Source organism: Cajanus cajan, chromosome 9, assembly GCF_000230855.2.
Source record: "Cajanus cajan strain Asha chromosome 9, NIPB_CcT2T_4, whole genome shotgun sequence".
NCBI classification, from domain to species: domain Eukaryota; kingdom Viridiplantae; phylum Streptophyta; class Magnoliopsida; order Fabales; family Fabaceae; genus Cajanus; species Cajanus cajan.
The window spans coordinates 34823966-34839720 of NC_138525.1; the positions used below are offsets into that span (position 1 = coordinate 34823966).

A 15755-nucleotide genomic window follows, 5' to 3' on the forward strand; every position below is an offset into this window, starting at 1 on the left:
ATTCACATGGATCTTGAAGCCTAGATGTTTCGGTTTACCATCCTTGACACCCAACAGAGCATACAACCCAACACTGAGTTGCTCCAAGGGGCAAGGATATAGGGAACACCGTCTATCCGAAAGAAACAATGTGAAGGTATCTATTGTCAAAACAAGAGTGAAGGTTTGAGTTTTCACCTCACTATCACAAGAGAAACAATGGAGCTTCTACTCGAAGACTAAAGATCAGGTGTATAGTTCGTCACCCTTGTTACCCCATAGAGTATGCATCCCAACACTCAGCTGCTCTAAAAGGTAATGATACGAGCAAATACCCCTATCCAAGGGAAGCAATGTAGAAGCATCAACACAGAGACGAGAAGAAGACCCGGATGAAATGTCTACGTCTTTACTTGCCTTTGGAAAAGTAACACAGATATTCCAAAGGACAAGTAAAGAGGGGCAGCTGTAGACACCCAATTTCATCCGGGGGCATGCAAACAACGGGACAAGACTTTCGAGGGCCCAAAAGCCCAAACAGGCTAATTTTTAGAAGACTGGAACGGGCTATTCCAAAAACTGGAACGGGCCGTTCCCAATTTGGAATGGGCCGTTCCAATTTTTTAAAAGGGCCAATAACCCTAATTTGGAACGGGTTGTTCCTATATTGGAACGGGCCGCTCCAAGATTGGAACGGGTCGTTCCAAACGTTTCAGTAAAGGGCTAAACTAACAAGAACGGGCTGTTCCTAAACTGGAACGGGCCGTTCCAAGTTATAAAAAAAACCTTAAAATCCCTGTCTGGAACGCCCGTTCCAGTTTATCAAAAGATGTGTTGATTTTATCTCTGGAACGGGCCGTTCCAATTTCAGAACGGGTCGTTCCAGTTATAAAATTTACATAGAACTGTCATATCCAGAACGGGCCGTTCTGGACCCTTTCTGAAGTCTATAAATAGACAGTTTGGGCTCATTTCTTGAGGACCCCAAAAAATTTCGTTCAAGACTCCTTAGAGCACGAAATTTCTCTCTTTTTCTCTCTCCCTTTCTCTTTTGTATTTCTTGAGATTTTGTGAGGCATTGTAGTGTGAAAGGTTGCCATAAAGCACCTAAAATCTTCCTGTTTTGAAGATTTAATAAAGCTCGTTCAAGAGGTATTTCAAACAATCTTCTTCTATATCTTTTATTTATTATCCTTATCTCTTTCTTTTATTTGTAACAAACGCAATCATGTAGATATTTTAGGGTTAGTCGTATAATTTAATTTTCAATATGTAAATAAATATTAATAAAGGGGATTCAATATTTAATTTATTAATTCTTATCATGTTAACTTCATCATAGGGTACCGATTAAGGGCGTTGTAGGGGTGCTTAATACCTTCCCTACACGTAACCGACCCCCGAACCCAATTCTGGTTATCAAGGCCATTATTGGATCTTTAAAAACCTTTTCTTTTTCCAATATTTTGAGTAAAATATTGGTGGCGACTCCATGAACCTATTTTCAAAACCATTAATTAAGGATCAGTCTAGTGTCCGGGCATTCCTTAATTAATGAGACTTTTAAAAAGATGTCTAAATCATAAGTCGCAAGATCGAAAAAATTCGGGTTGCGACAATGCCCAGACCATCAAAAGTCGAGATTCGCCAATACAAAGGAGTAAGCCTGAATTGGCAACAGGATCCTGCTAGGGCACTAATATATATTAAAGACGATGTAGAGAAGTTCTACCAGAACTTTATGTATAAGTGCGAACAGGAAGCTAGTTCATCTAGTCTCTCAGATGAAGAAAAGGCTAAGACCCTCATGCTGCGTGGATATCACTGGATGACCCACTATAGAATAATACATTTCTTGGACACATCTGCAGCCTTTCTTTAAAGGCATCGTGGGCTTGATCTAGATGCTCTAAGAAAAGAATACTTTATTCATTTTGCACTTTTCAATATGGACTTATACAAGGATGAATGGAAAGCGGTGAAAGACTCATGGTTCAAAGCCCCTGTCTACGATTGGTGCAAAGACATCCCCTCATGGAAACTAGGTATGCCTATGCCTCCGGATGTTCCCTCCAAAGTTGCACAATCTGAATCCCAAATGTCTGAGCCCATCTTTGTTGAGCCAATCTCAGCGTTTGCTCCTCTTGACAACATTCCATCTGCCTCTGGAAAAGAACAACAATATTTCTCCATTGAATCCTTCAATGAATTCAAAGCTGATCTAAACAGCAGATTTGACAATCTTTTTAACCTGATTGCATCCAAGCTTTCCAAGGATCAACCTCCATTTTCTTGATCACTATGGGAGACTAGTATAGGACTAACCCAGTTTAAGGGTAGAAAATATAATGTACTTCCTTCTTATGATTGAACAAATTTCCTTCATTATAAATAATTCATGTTCAACACAAATATTAGTCTTCACTTTTCATTATCCTAACAAATGACATTGTCTCATGCATCTTGTGGTATGCTTGCTCTGATCAGAGTTCAACTCCTTCTGAAGCATTTTTTTTATGATTACAAAGGGGGAGAAATAGAAGAGAAATTAATCAAATATGTATCAAAATCTCACTAGATCTCATATAAATACGCATTAATGATTGAATAAAAAGGGAGAGAGATAATCCAGTAAGGGGGAGAGCATAGCATACACTCAGGGGGAGAATTTCGAATAACATAATAAACAACGAAGTTATAATTAAAATCAATCACTTCAAGTTTTTGTCTCAAGTTTCCAAGGCTTATCTGAAACAATTTTGATTAATTATATTTGTCATCATCAAAAAGGGGAATATTGTTAAGTCATACGAACAAATTCCCACAAAGGTTTTGAGTGAGACAAATATAATATATGTTGTTATCTCTAACAAGTGAGTTAGTGTTTTAGAAAGACATAAGAACAGGTAAAATGACGAAGAGGCATAAGCATCAGATGATACAAGACCATGCCAAACACAATCCAAGGCAGCACACAAAGACTTAGACGGAAAATAGTCAACGACCAAGAGGAAACTCCAAAAGAAATGGGAAGCTTGACCATATACCAGGTTGATAAAGATGAAAGGAAAAGTAATAACTTGATCATACAAAGGTCAAAGTATTGAACTAAATGTCGACTACCAGACGCAGATGAAGAATGATACACAATCACCTGAGAAATCATGGTTCAAAAGAAAATTTCAATATTGTCTACACTCACAGAAAGACACACGAAGTCATTATTATTAGAAGGGAAGAAGAAAGAAGAAGAGCATGCTTAAACACTAAATCATGTATATGTCAAAAAAAGTACATCACTTTTTCAAGCAAGGACAAAAGTTCCATAGCTATAGGATCATAAAAGGACAAAAAGTTTCCTAGGACTCTGCTACATTCAGATACAGCTACTAACTGAGCAAGAAAACTTCACGCATTGTGTATAAACAGGAAGCAACATTTAATGCAGGAATCAGAGCATTAAATGAGAAGATCAAACTAGTCATGAACGACTATATCAACTTCAACGGACATATGCAACGGGAAGCTCTGCATCAACAGACATATTCAAAATCAAGCAACGGGCAAAATCAACAAAATATATATATATATATATATATATATATATATATATATATATATATATATATATATATCACTACCTCAAACATTAAAAGGTTGGCTTTTCGATTGGAAGAAAAAGAGTGATATCAAGCCCATAAGACAGAGACCAGAGATGAGCATACATAGTCATATGTACAATGTGATTATCTTTATCTCTGTAGACTAAGGTGTTTGAATTGTCAGTGATGGACTAAACCTTAGTGAGTATTGTAAACCTATGTATCCTCTCCATAAGAGTAACTCAAACACTCAGACACTAATCTCTGTAAAACTAAGGTAGCAAACCTTAGCGAGTGTAGGAAATTCCCAATCCTCTCTGTGAGAGTTATGTCACTACAAGAAAAATGTAAATTTCCGACGGAAAATTTCCGACGAATATGGATCCGTCGGAAATTTCCGACGGATTTATATTTCTGTCGGAAATTTCTGACAGAATTTTCTTATATATATTTGTAGTATTAAAAATTTTATATATCTTTTAAAGGTATAAATATATATTATAATTATTTATTACAAGTTTTTTATATCTACGATTAGTATTAAAGATGAAAATAAATTAGGTTATACTATATTTTATTATAATTTACTTGGTTTGAACCTAACTTTCTTTAAAAATATATATTTTAAGTGTGACTTATTTATCTATCATAGATAATTTTTAAATATTTGGGTAGAACTACAATTATATAGACTTTTATTTTATAATAATTTAACACTATTAAAAATATAAAAATCTATATGTTAAATTTATAAAAATAAAGTTTAATTTATTTATGATATAAATCTGTTTTTAATATCTAATATATATTTTTAGATGATAATTTATTTTAAAATATATCTTATAATAACAATTCTAAATAGAATATAAATCTTATGATTTTTCTTATTTTGATTTTTTTAATCAATGTATACAATTTTACAATTTTGATTTTTTCAATCAACGTATACAATAAATAAAAAACACAAAAGAAAAACATGCATGCTACAAATTTTATTTTATCAAAAAATTATTTGTTTTAATATATTACATTATATATGTGAATATTAAGACATATATATATATATACATATATATATTATAATTAAACTTTTTTTAAAAATTAATTCATTATTAAGAAATTTTTTTTATCACATGAGAGTTAATTTCCTTCAAAAATTTGACAGATATCAAATAAATAAACATTTTTTCTGAATCTATATATTTATTTTATTAGAATATAATTTTTATTTTTTAAAATATATTATTTTTTTAGATAAAAAATTATGTATATGTCAAATAGTAGTGAGGGAAAGTGCCTCACTATTCCAAACGTGCAGCTGTCGCTGTATATATATGTATGTGTATATATATATATATATATATATATATATATATATATATATATATATAATATAAGGGGTTATAATTATATCGGTGTAACTTTTACTAAGTATTATGCCGCTCTATAACTTTATATTAAATGTGAATTTTGTAAATCCAACCGTTAAATTGAAAGTTCATATCACTTTATACGTGTATATCAAGTTTTGTTAAAACTGAACAACAACTGGAAGATAATCCAAGTGTTCATATTTTAGTGTATTTTGAAATGAATATATTACATCAATTTTGTTTTTATAAAAATGAAGTATCAAATCATCTTGGATTAATATAAAGTTTTGTATATATAATCTATAAGAGATATGAACTTTCAATCTAACAGTTGGATTTACCAAATTCACATATATATATATATATATATATATATATATATATATGAGGGGGGTTATAATTACAATGGTATAAATTTTACTAAGTGTTACACCGCTCAATAACTTTATATTAAATGTGAATTTTGTAAATTCAACCGTTAAATTGAAAATATTTTACTCTTAAATCATATATATATATAGACACACACACACACACACACACACACACACACACACACACACACACACACACACACATATATATATATATATATATATATATATACATGAGGGGAGCTATAATTACAATGGTATTAATTTTACTAAGTGTTACACCGCTCAATAACTTTATATTAAATGTGAATTTTGTAAATTTAACCGTTCAATTGAAAATCTTTTACTCTTAAATCATATATACAAAATGTTATTAATCGAAGATGATTTTTTATAAAATAAAATTAAATCTGTCGAAAAATTTATATTTTTGATGAGAAAATTTTTGTAAGAAAAGTTATATTATTGATAGAATATTTCAGACAAATTTATATTTGTCGAAAATGTAAGAACTGGTTTTAAATTTGATATGAAAATATTATGATATAATTAGATAAGATTTTAAGTTAGTATTTTATTAATGGTTGATAATTAAAAAATAAAACATGGATAAATACATTATTTGAATTTTATATGTTTGATTTAAGATAACTTACAAAATAACTCTTGGTAAAGTTATTCCGCTCAATAACTCATGGTGTGTTGAATTTCATCGATCCAATTAATTGTTAAATTAAAAGTTATTAAATTTTACTAATAATTAATATAAAAAATTAATTAGTTTTGGAATAAATTATTTGCTAATTAACAATATAATTGAAATATTAATTATTTTAAATTATTTAACTAAAATCTTATTGACAATTTACTATATGATCTTAATATTTTTGTATAACTAATATCTGGTTTTAAATTTGATATGAAAATATTATATATAATTAGATAAGATTTTAAGTTAGTAATTTATTAATAGTTGATAATTAGAAAAAAAAAAGGATAAATACATTTTTTAAATTTTATATGTTTGATTTAAGGTAAATAAATATATTAAATTAATTAATAATTTATTTAAAATATTAAAATTTAATTTATAAGTATGTAATAAATAAATATTTATAATTTTATAAATTATATTATCATTATAAATTATAAAATTAAATAATTTAAATTATAATTTTAAATAAAAGTAAGTAGATGTTAATTATAAAAGTAAGTACATATAAATAAAGAATAATTAAATATATTATTATTATTATTATTATTATTATTATTATTATTATTATTCGTAATATAAAATTATTATATATTATTATTATAGTACAAATATGAGATTGTATATTTGAGGATGACTTAAATGAATTAATTTGTACAAGTTATACTGGCAACATATATAAACATTTCGGTAGCTTACTCATCAGAACTTCACAGTTAAGCGTGCTTGACCTGGAGTAGTACTGGGATGGGTGACCTTCTGGGAAGTCTCCCAGAAATTGCACAAGTAAGAATAAAACACGCTAAACAGTGAAATATTGTGAAATAGAACCCTTGAGAAGCCAAATATGAGAGTTGTTATATTAATAAATTTATTAAAATTAAAAAAAAAATTATAATTTCCGACGGATTTTTCCGTCGGAAAATTTGACAGCAATTTCCGACGGATTTTTCCGTCAAAAATTTTCGACGGAATTTTTCGACAGAATTTTCTGTCGGAAAATTCCGTCGAAAAATTATTTCCGACGGATTTTTTTTCCGACGCCACTTTTTCCGACGGATTGAAATCCGTCGGAAATCCGTCGGAAAAAGCAAAATCCGTCGGAAATTTACCTATTTCCGTCAGAAATTTCCGTCGGAAATCAGCATTTTTCTTGTAGTGTGTATGCACTCAAACCAAAACTATCTAGCCAACATTGTAAAGCCTAAAGAGGCTAGGAAAAGAATACTTGTAAAGCCCGGAGGGGCTTGTCAAAGAATACTCACTGCTAGCTAGAAGTGGTTGAGAAGAATATACTAACGCTGGTGAGTGAAGCTGGCGGGCCAGGAGTGGTCGAGAATACTTGGAGAACTAGAAATAGTTTAAGAATACTAGCGCTGGTGAGTGAAGCTGGCAGGCCAGGAGTGGTCGAGAATACTTGGAGAACCAGAAGTGGTTTAAGAATACTAGCATTGATGAGTGAAGCTGTGACACCCTCTACCCCAACATGTATATTGTAATAAATCTTTTCAGTTACAGTAAAAGGGTTCACATAAGAAACTTCAACAACTACACTAATTGAAATATCAAACATAAAACACAAGATTCTTTACAAATTGTTTTCAAAATAATATTACAGTACCAAATTCACATAAATATTTCATCCTAAAAAATCCTTTGCCCCGATGTCACAATATCAGAGTATTTCCCAAAATAAAACAGTTGGCATTCTAGATGCCACTCGTAGCCGGATCTTCTCCACCTAAAATATCCACAATTTATACGGTGAGAAAAGAAGATATCTATATGCGAAGTACATCCAAACACACCATGTTAAAATCTCATCATATTTCTTTATTTAATAAATTATTTACAATCATGTATCATAGTTTATCAATTCATCATAATCCACTTAGATTTTATAATTAACAAAATCATTTATACCTTTTCTCATTCACATCATTAAAACAATTATTTCACCATTCATAACTCATGTCAATCTCAACATCATCAATAATTCATGCTAATCTCAACAATTAACACTATGTCAAGACCTCGCCACATCTGACACAAGTGATACGGGTTAATTGCCTCACTCAACCCACACCAGACCAGGGTCATGCCCTCCCTGTAGCATCACTTACCCAGGGGCCATGCCATCCCTAATCATTTGGTGTGAGGAAACACAATCACATTACAATCAATACAATCTCTTGCAATTAACCCTATGCCAGGGCTGCCATAAACGACATAAATGGTGGTGTTAACTGTCTTACTCATCCCACACCATGCTAGGGTCACGCCCTCCCTGTAGCACCACTTACCCAGGGGCCGTGCCGTCCCTAGTCATCGATGTGAGACACCACAATCACAATCAAAATCACATTCATACATCCTTTCATCTTATAACTCAAATTCATATCACGTACGCAATTCCATATCACATAGATAACAGATAAGCTCAATATAATAGGGTTTACATACCCCTCAAGCAATTCACATCAATATCATTAATTCTTAACAAGTAATATAACAATAACTTTCATTAATATAATAATCAATAGAATAATTAATATAAACAGTAAAACCCCTCATTATTCCAAAATCTAGCTCACCGCATTTTCCTTACAATTCATTCTTCTTCACAGATCATCATTCCTACACTTAGGCATATTTATAAACCTCAACACAGATAATTTTAATAGAACCAATAATTCTCCAAATCAAATAATTGTAAAATCAATCATAATCCTAAGGAATTCTTCCTCTACCCAATTCCCTCATGTACTATACATATAAATAATCCCCTTTTCCCCCGTACCTGGATAAATAGGAACTCAGGCAGAACCTCCTCCTCTTTTTCTTAAACCGGACCGGAACTAGAGTAGAACCTCCTCTATCTTCCTCCTCCTTTCTCTCCTTAGGCAGAACCTCCTCTACTGGATTCTTCTTCTTCTCTCTCCCCTTTTCCTTCCCCTCCTCTCTCTCTTTCTCCCTTTCTCTCTCTTCTTTCTCTCTCTAGGACCTCTTCTCCAAGTTATGAATTTCCAAATACCCTAGGGCCCTATTTATAGAAATTTTGAAGTTACTATGCACTATGCACTATTCATTAAAATAATATTATAAGTTACTATGCACTATTCATTAAAATATTAAAATTAATTAAAAAATTGAAACTTGCTTCCCTCGTGGTTTCCTTAGCAGCCATTTACTATTCACGTATACGTATACGTGAATAGTAAAATACGTATATGTAAATAGTAAAAATACGTATACATAAATAGTAAAATACGTATACGTAAATAGTAAAATACGTATAAAAATATGATAATCCTTCTAATAATCCCAATACATAAGAATAAAATTTTTGGGATGTTACATTACTCCCCTCCTTTTAGAAATTTCGTCCTCGAAATTTTTGCAATGATAAACTCTTCGCTTCTTACTTCTAATTCTTATGCAACCTCATTACCTTACTTATACAACTCTATCAATTTCATCAAATGATTTCTAAGGGTAAGACAAATAACCTTGACAAGCCTATCCATATAAACAAAATCAATCTCTTAAGTGTCTCAGACAAATCTATCACTAAAGTCTTATCCATTCACCATTTTACTTCCAACATGGAGCGTCCAAGTGCTACAAAATTCTTAAAGACTTATAGTATGTTAATCACAAGTATACAATTGCTTCACTCCTCTCTTCATCATAGGTCACAATACTTCCGCTGCGCTACTCTGATACATCGTAGTAGTTCTTAAATGAATGCTAAGAGTACTATTACGTCCTTTTTCTAAGATCATCTTTCTTAATTCAAGGTTACTAAGCACCCAAATTTACTCTTTGCACTTCAAAACAATGTCGATTTCTATTTAAAAAATGGTTATCTATACTTCTACCAATCTTCTCCATTAGATTCCCTAATAAAAGATCTGACTCCTAGGCTTCTCTGATCTCACCCATTAATTCACTAATCACTTTCAACATAATCAATTCAATGCCCCTAAGGATAATCTCACACATCAAGCATAAGTCTCTAAATTCTTCAATCAACTCCAATCCTTAAATAATCAAAAAAATATTATATCAGTGATCATCATAATCAAAGCATCTGTCACAATATTGATATTACTTCTATAATCATCTATAAAGATCAAACACCTAAGCATGTTAACTAGATACACATATCAAATCACTAATTTTACTATTCCATCTACAACCAAGTCAAACCTCTATCCATCACCTTATTCTATATCCTCATATCTTGTTACCAATATGAATCAACTAATTGTATTTCTCCAATTTCTCTCAATGATCCACTTGTTATTCGAGTCATACCTAATTTTTCACCACTAGGAGTAATCTCACAAGTCAGACTTAAATTCTTAAAAAGATCCATCTTTCTAATCATAAGGAAAATATAAAGGTTTTCTAATCAAAACATCAATTACCACAATGGCTTTGGCCAAATAACTAATAAGATCAAAATCTTATTTCTTAAGAAGTTTCTAACTATCTCTTTTGGTCAATAGATATTTAAAACTGAATACCTCAAGCTTAGAATCATATAGGTAATGTCTCCAATTCAAGGTCATGGGTAAGGTAATTCCTCTCATGAATTCTCAATTTTCTAGAAGTATAAGCTATTATTTGATCCATTTTGCATTCACATTCTATCCAAACCTACCTTAGGAACATAAATATATACCACAAAAGACTTTCTAAAATCTAGTAGTATTAACATTAGTCAATCTTGCCTTAAGAGTTGGAACTACTCTCATACCTACTATCCCACATAAAGACAATACCCCTCTTAGTGAATATAGTTAATGGCAATGCTATCTTAAAAATTCCTTTAATAAATCTCTAATAATAATAAACTAATATCATAAAACTCTTATCTTCACTAACTGGATTAGATATCTCCCCACTTAAACACAACTTCTACAAGAGTCATATCTATGTTTACCTCAACTGGAATTTATAGGGACAAGAAAACTTATCTCATACAATAAAAATAAATTAATCAATTAAACAAGCAATCACTCAATCAATAAAAATAAGATAAAATAAAATAATAATACTTTGTTAACTCAACATACATCCGTCTTGAATATATCTCCACCCTTAACTACAATATGATCATATCATACCCTAAGATCACTTTTACTAACCACACTACATTCACCAATTGATCCCTAAGGTCATCTATCCACATATCAACCTACCTGCATATTAAATCATATTCGAATACCTACTTTAAACCTTCATATATATCATCCATATGAACAACCTTTACCACATAGCATCATACAACCTTAAACAACCTCTTAATCCATATGATAACGCACCGAAATATTTTAACAAAGTCAATTCTTATCCTTGCATTGCCTACTAACCCAAAAACATTATTATACAGCCTAACTTCTCTTTTAAACAACTACCAAAGAAAACAACACATCCCACGTGATCTCAACCTATCACCAAAGAAAGCTAAGTGATTAAACTACAACTCTTATGAAGACATCAGAATTTAAAAGGATCATCTTCTTAGCTAAAAATTCAAAAATCACCACAGATATATTCAATGCTTACAACTAGACCTTTGCTCATCAAAGTAACTATAACGGGAGTGCAAACATCCCCTACACACTAATGCATCAACATCTAAGCCACAAAATACCTCAATCCTTCCAAACTTACTTCTTACCACCTCAAATTTAAATCAAATTTTCTCACCACAAATTTAAACCAAACGATTCACATATTCGTATAAAAAAGACTTAGAAAATATGCGGCTATCAAATTCTAGAAATCATCAATTCTTCAATTTCTCCTTAAAAAAAAAAAATACCAAAACCCCATTTCTCGACATATGTCATCCTTGAATTGAATCGCTACAACTATAGCTTTCAAAAATTTCACTAATCGTAAACTCTTAGTACACTTAAAATAAATCCATGTCTTATTCAAATCTAAGGCCTCAATAATTCCTATAATATTAGCACAGTATCTCGTCTATTATTCACACATATGCTTTCAACACAAGCGATATCACTAAACCACTACCTCTTACGTAAGCAAGAAATATCAAACAAATAAGCGATTATCAAAGAAGCAATCAAAAATAGCATTCATCAAAATCTATCATACAAATCCTGAGAACACATTGCACACAAATAACAACATAATCAATCATCACATTAGCACATCAATCAACTCATCACATTATTAATCTACCAAACAAGCATAGTAGACTCATAACTCACGGCCGATTGGATCAACCAGGCTCTGATACCACTAAATGTGACACCCTCTACCCCAACATGTATATTGTAATAAATCTTTTCAGTTACAGTAAAAGGGTTCACATAAGAAACTTCAACAACTACACTAATTGAAATATCAAACATAAAACACAAGATTCTTTACAAATTGTTTTCAAAATAATATTACAGTACCAAATTCACATAAATATTTCATCCTAAAAAATCCTTTGCCCCGATGTCACAATATCAGAGTATTTCCCAAAATAAAACAGTTGGCATTCTAGATGCCACTCGTAGCCGGATCTTCTCCACCTAAAATATCCACAATTTATACGGTGAGAAAAGAAGATATCTATATGCGAAGTACATCCAAACACACCATGTTAAAATCTCATCATATTTCTTTATTTAATAAATTATTTACAATCATGTATCATAGTTTATCAATTCATCATAATCCACTTAGATTTTATAATTAACAAAATCATTTATACCTTTTCTCATTCACATCATTAAAACAATTATTTCACCATTCATAACTCATGTCAATCTCAACATCATCAATAATTCATGCTAATCTCAACAATTAACACTATGTCAAGACCTCGCCACATCTGACACAAGTGATACGGGTTAATTGCCTCACTCAACCCACACCAGACCAGGGTCATGCCCTCCCTGTAGCATCACTTACCCAGGGGCCATGCCATCCCTAATCATTTGGTGTGAGGAAACACAATCACATTACAATCAATACAATCTCTTGCAATTAACCCTATGCCAGGGCTGCCATAAACGACATAAATGGTGGTGTTAACTGTCTTACTCATCCCACACCATGCTAGGGTCACGCCCTCCCTGTAGCACCACTTACCCAGGGGCCGTGCCGTCCCTAGTCATCGATGTGAGACACCACAATCACAATCAAAATCACATTCATACATCCTTTCATCTTATAACTCAAATTCATATCACGTACGCAATTCCATATCACATAGATAACAGATAAGCTCAATATAATAGGGTTTACATACCCCTCAAGCAATTCACATCAATATCATTAATTCTTAACAAGTAATATAACAATAACTTTCATTAATATAATAATCAATAGAATAATTAATATAAACAGTAAAACCCCTCATTATTCCAAAATCTAGCTCACCGCATTTTCCTTACAATTCATTCTTCTTCACAGATCATCATTCCTACACTTAGGCATATTTATAAACCTCAACACAGATAATTTTAATAGAACCAATAATTCTCCAAATCAAATAATTGTAAAATCAATCATAATCCTAAGGAATTCTTCCTCTACCCAATTCCCTCATGTACTATACATATAAATAATCCCCTTTTCCCCCGTACCTGGATAAATAGGAACTCAGGCAGAACCTCCTCCTCTTTTTCTTAAACCGGACCGGAACTAGAGTAGAACCTCCTCTATCTTCCTCCTCCTTTCTCTCCTTAGGCAGAACCTCCTCTACTGGATTCTTCTTCTTCTCTCTCCCCTTTTCCTTCCCCTCCTCTCTCTCTTTCTCCCTTTCTCTCTCTTCTTTCTCTCTCTAGGACCTCTTCTCCAAGTTATGAATTTCCAAATACCCTAGGGCCCTATTTATAGAAATTTTGAAGTTACTATGCACTATGCACTATTCATTAAAATAATATTATAAGTTACTATGCACTATTCATTAAAATATTAAAATTAATTAAAAAATTGAAACTTGCTTCCCTCGTGGTTTCCTTAGCAGCCATTTACTATTCACGTATACGTATACGTGAATAGTAAAATACGTATATGTAAATAGTAAAAATACGTATACATAAATAGTAAAATACGTATACGTAAATAGTAAAATACGTATAAAAATATGATAATCCTTCTAATAATCCCAATACATAAGAATAAAATTTTTGGGATGTTACAGAAGCCAACGGGCTAGGAGTGGTCGAGAATACTCAGGTCCAGGAGTGGACGATAATACTCAAATGTTCTTCATTTCATATCTAGTGAAACCCTTCAAGTTGAAGGAGACTGGATGTAGCTCAGTTGAGCAAACCAGTATATAAGTGATTGCACTACTCTATCTATATTTCAGACACAGATTATTTTCAATTCTTGAATAACAATTAATCTTCGTCTACTATCTATTCTTCATTGAAACCATTTTTGAGATGAAGACGCAAATTTTGTTTAACAAACATATTAGACTGAAAAGCTTTATCCTCTACTTGTCTTCAAATGAAACTATCTTGAAAAGGAAAATGTTAGAACTTTAATAATTATCATTGTAAAACATTTTTCTCAATAGACGATGAATCTTTCAAATGCAATGACATTATGTTAACCAATTTCTGTGTAACCGTCTGACATTCAAAAGTGCATTAGACGAAGAGCATTACTCTTGCGAAAACGTTTCTAAAATTCCTTCGTACTAACACACACATATTCAACCCCCCGCCCCCCTTCTATGTGTTTTTCCACTAACTTTAGTTAACCTATATCCTAAGCCTTTCCTAGGAAGTAGGAATAGGTAGAAGCTATGATAGAGCTTTCCATGGAGTCTTGCTTCTCATGAGGAACATTCAAGCTGTCTCTCAATTTTTCAGTTCGAACGAACATTACTTTTTCTTTTAGCCTTTTTTTTGCCTAAAATCCTTGTCTTATGGAGATTTTTTTACTGATTTTTGCTTAGAACGCCTTTTACGAATTTTCGTTCTAGTAGGTTCTTAACAAGTAATGCTTCCTCTCTCTATTGAAATCATCTTTCAAAAAAGATCTATTCACTTTGTCTTAGTGTTTAAAGGATTCTTCCTCCACCTCAGGTTCTCTTTATTAGCTTGAGACTCGTTAGGAGTGTGGATCTGTCCGTTCCTAGTCATTGGTCCTATTCCACTTGGATTTCACGATCCCATGACACGACTTCATCTTTTTGGGATAAGAGTTGGTGTCTTGATCGTTGTGGAGTTATTTACCCTATACTCTCTATGCATGGCTTACTTTCCATTATTTATGACTAACACACATAGGTTAATTTCCCTTTTTATTCTCATTTATTCTTTTACGAGGAAGGATATGCTCTAAATGAATGTAATGCAGAATGCAGAAAAAGTTGAGAATGATAAATATCACTCTCATTGATTTGTTTATCTATGAATGCTTAAATAGATTTTGAAGTATCAAGCGAGAATCTATATTAGATTCTAAGAAGACTTGCTTCAACAAATCACATCAAAGCAAGGGCCCAACCATAGTATTTTCAAAATTGATTTGGGCTTTGAAGATACTATCGTATATTAGAGCATTCATTTTTCTTAACTTTCTATACATGTTGCAACCTAACCTTCCTTGATTAATAAAATCAAATGGATGGGAATTAATGAGATAATTTAGGATGCATGTCATTTTTTTTTCCTAAACTTTATCAATGTTTCTATTATCTAAGAGGAGATGATGCATG

The 15755-nt window shown here is 31.8% G+C and overlaps 1 long non-coding RNA gene across 1 annotated transcript; it reads right to left on the minus strand.

Moving 5' to 3' along the window:
* Positions 1–7529: 7529 nt before the first annotated feature.
* LOC145951675 (uncharacterized) lies at positions 7530–14240 on the minus strand. Its single transcript, XR_014429553.1, has 3 exons — positions 13663–14240; positions 8841–12603; positions 7530–7781 (listed from the first exon to the last, which is right to left on the minus strand). It is a non-coding gene; the product is annotated as an uncharacterized LOC145951675 (long non-coding RNA).
* Between the last annotated feature and the right edge of the window lie 1515 nt (positions 14241–15755).